Below are 5,710 nucleotides of genomic sequence, written 5' to 3'. Positions count from 1 at the left end.
ACCACAATGCAAAGATGCAGATCCACAAGGGAGTTGCAGTTCCCATTAGTTGGAAGATGATTGTGTTAAGCACAATTATATTTGACAGACAAATATATTTTTTGACATTTTAAGCCTTCCCTCACTACAAACCTTGTCATCTTTGGCAATGGCACAACTGCATGTATGACATGTCAAAGACTTAAACAGCTACGATTTGACTACCATTGACTACCACAGTAGGAAAAAAGACATACTATGGTAGTCAATGGGGAATGAGATCTGTTTGATTAAAACATTCTTCCAAATATCTTCCTTTGTGTTCAGCAGAACAAATAACATAGAGGTTTGGAACAACATGAGGGTGAGTAAATACTGACAGAATTTTCATTTTTGGGTGAACTAACCCTTTAACACACATGGGAAAAGTAGATAAGGAAGAAACATTCTGGGGTTTATTCTGCACTTTAGCACATGTGATTTATGAAAAGAGTAATTTAAATATTTATACAGCTGTTCTTCACATGCTAGCATTTACACTGAAGTGTTAATGTAAACACAAACGCTCGCTTTTTACATGTAATAAAGAACATTTTCAAAACTTCCATAACTCTAAGCAAATCAATATAGATTTGTGAGGTTTGGATTGTCAGATTGTCAGCCTTCTTGTCCTTGATTTTCCCTAGTCTTGAGGCTGGTTCATGACAGACCCATATTTTGTGTGCAAGCACATGGCCTTGTGTTTGGGCCATGTGCTTCGTTGTCTCATTACCTTACCCCGCCCCCTCGTTATCCTTGTCTTGTCATTATTGTCTAGTCCGCTTCACCTGAGGGTTGTTCCATAAAACAAGATTAGAAAATAAGCCAGGCTTATTTTGGTTAGTCAAACTTATTGTCTGTGAATTCTGTTTCATAAAGCAAACTTAAAATAGTTTAAACTCAGTTACCCTGGAAACTTATGTTGGGAAACTAGCCTAACCTGACAAGCTAACTGTCAGGCTAAATCTGAGTTCAGGCTTAACGAGAATACAATTTATACTCACCTCCTGGTATTTGGATGTCATTTTATTTTACTTAACCACTATTAATGCAATTTTTTTCAAATAAATAAGGAAATGTACTTTATTAATAAATGTAAGAAATTATGAGGTATAAATGCACTAAGAAATGTTCAAAACTTGTGTATTTAATTGGTGAGTTTGTTTAATGAGTTTGGTAATTAATGAAGTATATAAATGGGGAGCTGAACTCGTTTCCAAACTTAACCATGGCGTGTCCTTTCATAGATGAGGTGTTGGATGAGGGAGCTATAGTCTTGCGGAGGGCATTTCAAAGACAGAGAACTTTCAGAGACAGGTCAAACCCATTGTCATTAAATGACAGCTACCTGTATGAACGATATAGGTTCTCAAGAGATGGGATTGCATATATTTGTAGATTACCAAGCCCACACATATGCAAATAATTATTATGTTTAATATGGTCTAAACCTTGACTGTGTAGTCTTTAAAATTTTCCACTGGCCCCTCAACTTTCTCCTTAGTTGAACAAACACACAAAAGTCAAAGTATTTAATGTGATTTGTCTTTATTCAGAGTGAATCTGCCTGTTAGGGGTGAAAACACACAAATAAATGTTGTGAATGATCAAAAAGATAATTTTTTTTTTCTTTTCCTTTTAAAAAAAAAGGTAGTTCTACTTGCATTTTTCTGTAGCTGTTGAATTTCCAGCTCCAACTTCCTCATCTTTAGTTTTTTTATACTGGATGTCGATATCAGTTGCTTCCATTTGTTTAAGGCAGTATCGTTTATACTCTCCTTTTATGTTTTCTGGGTTATGTAGCAACATTTAAGTTACTTCATTACTCTGTCATGTTGTTTTCATTTCTTAATACTCACTTTGTCACATGTGGTCCCAGACTGAGAGGGCTCTAGAACAGTGTCAGCATCCTGAAAACACATTATGATCATTTTATCACACAAGTACACTTTTTAATATTCAATACAGTATAGCATGGATGGAACCTGTGAGTACCCCCTCCTTGAAAATACAGACACAGTCTCCTCATCCTCCTCAACTGATGGGCCTTCTCCCTGTGACCATTGATTAAACTCAGTTAAAGTCATTAGCTTACCCCCAATGCTAACAAACTCAGTCTTCTTTTTGGTCGCTTCAATAAAGAAAATATATTTTTTTTAAAAACACCCTGCATAGTTGTAACTTCAAGCTGTCATTGATTACATATACATACTAGGGATGGGGCCGATCCGATCCAGTATCGGTATCGGGACCGATACCAGCGTAATTCACGTATCGGATTTTTCCGATCCAACCTGCGGAGAAATCCGATATTTATGATCCATGTCTGCCCTTTAACGTTGTCTGCTGAAATGACTGCAAAAGAGATTCCCCGGGCCTGCTAATCTGCTAGCTGGCTGCAAACTGTGGAATGGATATTCTGAACGGAGGTGCAGCTCAATCATAGACTGTAAAAAATAGGGCTCAATGAGACACAGACCCCCACTCAGGAAATCCATTCCGCAGTTTGCAGCCAGCTAGCAGGATAGGATTGAGCTACCAACATGTTCGCTGTGTGGAAATACTTCACACTGGAAACACCGCAGCAGAGCAAGACCGCAAAATGCAATGTTTGCAAAGCCGTATTAATTAAACTATTTGTCTGTGATGCATGTTTGCAATTCGCAGTCCAGAAGAGAAAGAGAGAGATCTCTCACGCAGTCCCACAGCACGCACAACACGACAGCCCTGCTTAATGAGTGACGACAGAGGAAACGTAGCCTGGTTATATCTATGATATTAGTCTGATTTCCAAAGATTAAAGAATATATTGAGGTAAAAAACCATTAAAAACAATAGCCGCATTCTGTCTAGCCAACTTTCTTCCCATCGCGGCGGTGCGCTGTCATTTCTCCTTAATACTAAAACTTAAAGACAGAATCAGCACGATCTGTGATTGTTGTAAAATGCAGGCTCTGCTGTTGCTAAATTGCGGGACACTTTTAATAATAAAGAGAGCTATTAAAAGCACAAAATTTGCGCAGGAAATGCTGTTCCCAATGCGCGCGCGCTCCGAAACAGACTGCAACAAGACAAGCAAATTATAATCTGGGCTTCATATGCGCGTCTAAACGATCAAATGTAGCCTGCACAAGAAAAATGTCAAACCGACCGGCTTGGAGATTAACACTTAAACTGTTTATGTCTAAAATGAACGTAGTTATGGAAGTAGTTGGGAGAAAATATGGTGCATCAGTAGATATGAAATCTGAACTCGTTCTTAAAGGGGCAGCAGTATAAATGTGACGATTGCGACATTACTGAGAGTCAAACAACAAAAGGCAAAGAGAAAATCACTCACAGCTCTTGAATGAATTAATTCAGCTCTAATAAGCATAAATCTATCTATGGTAAGCTTTGCAGTGCTATTTTACTTTTGATTACTTTATTATAATTCTTTTTAGACCATACCTGGATAATGTTAGTAGACCTTCCTGAAATTAAAGCACTGTGTAGGCCTGTATAATGTGTATCTTTGTTTAATTGTCTATCTATTGTTTAATATATATACTGACATACATACGCACATATCATCCTTGCCTGTAGAGAGGAGTTTATTTCAACATCATATAAAATCAACAATAATGATAAATAATATTAAAGCAAACACAGCTCTGGTATCGGAAAAGTATCGGTATCGGCCGATATCCAAAGTCGGGTATCGGGATCGGATCGGATGTGAAAAAATGTGGATCGGTGCATCCCTAATACATACCATTAGATTTACTTACCATTCAGAACTATATTTTTATATTTTATTTTCACCTGCTGCCAGGTTCTTTTTCCTTCACTTAAGTTGCTGCTGTGTGAAAGCAATTAACGTTACTGTTCTTCACACACAAATTTTGCAATGTATTGTGACACACATTAAATTTTTTTAAATAGTTTACACCGCTACTTACGCATTGTGACGATCAGAAATTTCCTGCCAAACTTTCTCTCTTGCTTTATTTATTGCCGCTGTATTGACTTTTTTGGTGATGACATCTTTAAATTCTTCATTATGTTTCCAATGGGCTCTATGCACGGCGGTATTTCCGGTGAAGGATTAAGGATGCTCGATAACTTCCGCCGATCGTAGAGTCCAATGCAATACCGAGAATTTATATTGAATTTTATACTCCATGGTTATAATAAAGAAACGTTACAAAACGTCACAAAAACAGATAAAACAGACACCCCTCGTTGTGTTTATGCTTCTTTTTAAAATTATATTAAATAAACATAGCTATATATAAAATTAAATCTAAACGTATGTACGTTTCGTTTCAAAGATGGGAGGACAGTAAATTTTGAAGACTCTGCCATAATCCCGTTTTCCTCGGTTCTCCTCCGCTTAAATCTCCACAACCGGAAATGGACGAGCATCCTTGCGTCAAATGCGGAACTTATGCGTGCATATAGCCCATAGCAAACGCTGTTCCGTTGCTGTGAACATCGCTGCTCTATCTTTTCCTTTTGTTGCCATGGTAGCCCACAGTAAATCGATTGACCCATGCTCGACTTTTCAGGACTTTTAAAGAATGGCGTGCACGCGCAATTATCTAGACTATTTAGACCTGTGTTGTCCTTTAAGGAATTTAGAGTCATGTGATAATGCCATTTCCTATTAAGTCACTTCCTGTTTGTCCTTCCTGGTACTGCATGGAAACAAGGAGACAGACATGGTGTGCTCTTGGTGTTAAATCCACTTGCATCCACCTTAAAGCATCATAGAGGCAATGCTGTAAGTTTGTTTATGTGATTTTAGACATATTAAAGGTCATGTATTAGTAGATATTTTGTTAAAATTATGATGTTTGAGATTGCTAAAATTATGCTGTGTACAAGCTCTCAGAGATGTTAATGGCATGTGTAGCTGCTGCTGCTACAATGAGAATTGCATTGTATATTCATTTTATTCACAATGGGATGTTACTTAAGAAATGGACACTGAATATTGCTGTATTGTTTTTTATTACAGTTTTCACCTACATGTAAATGAGGAAGTGTGACAGTAAATGATCAACCTTACTACGACTCTGTCTTCATTTGCAACGGTTTAACTTGGTGTTTAGTCAGAGTTTCAAAACCCTGCACGAGAACATTACAAAACCTGACTCAAATTAGTAAGATCATATGATCCTCAACTTACTGTTATGGAACCAATTTAAGCGCGGATGTTTAGCTCGGCTCATTCAAGTCAGGTTTTGGACTTTAATCCTCGCTTTTCTAAGCGACTTTTATGAAAGCCCCCTGTCCTCGTCATTAGTGTACCCTATTTAATCCCCTGTGCTTGCTGTCCTGCATGTTGGTTCATTGTCAAACTTTGTTTCACACATTGTGTGAGATTAGATATTCTACCTGTGAGTACCCTGTCTAAAAAGAAGTCTTAAACTCTGAAGAGTCTTGAATTGGCGTTAATTTCTGGTACGGCATGGTACGGCAAAACATTTCACTCTGATTCAATAAAGACTCTTTTAAGCCAAACATTATTTTTGGATTTATTACAATATAACATCAATTTAAAATGTACATAATGTCATTCATAATCTCTCTCTCTCTCTCTCTCTCTCTCTCTCTCTCTCTCTGTGCGCATGTGCGGGCGTTTGTTGAGCGGAGTGAGTGGTGTGGTGAGTGTGTGGTCTTTTTTTGTGCCCATTGTGGCTTTAAA

The 5,710-nt window shown here is 37.6% G+C and overlaps 1 pseudogene; it reads right to left on the bottom strand.

The window, feature by feature from the left end:
* Positions 1–1,588: 1,588 nt before the first annotated feature.
* On the bottom strand, positions 1,589–4,598 carry LOC148973653 (uncharacterized; annotated as a pseudogene).
* Positions 4,599–5,710: the final 1,112 nt, after the last annotated feature.

The sequence above is a fragment of the Pimephales promelas genome, chromosome 14 (assembly GCF_988280905.1).
Source record: "Pimephales promelas chromosome 14, fPimPro1.hap1.1, whole genome shotgun sequence".
Classification (NCBI taxonomy): domain Eukaryota; kingdom Metazoa; phylum Chordata; class Actinopteri; order Cypriniformes; family Leuciscidae; genus Pimephales; species Pimephales promelas.
The sequence above is the reverse complement of the archived record's forward strand: the minus strand, read 5'-3'. Positions and strand labels throughout refer to the sequence as shown.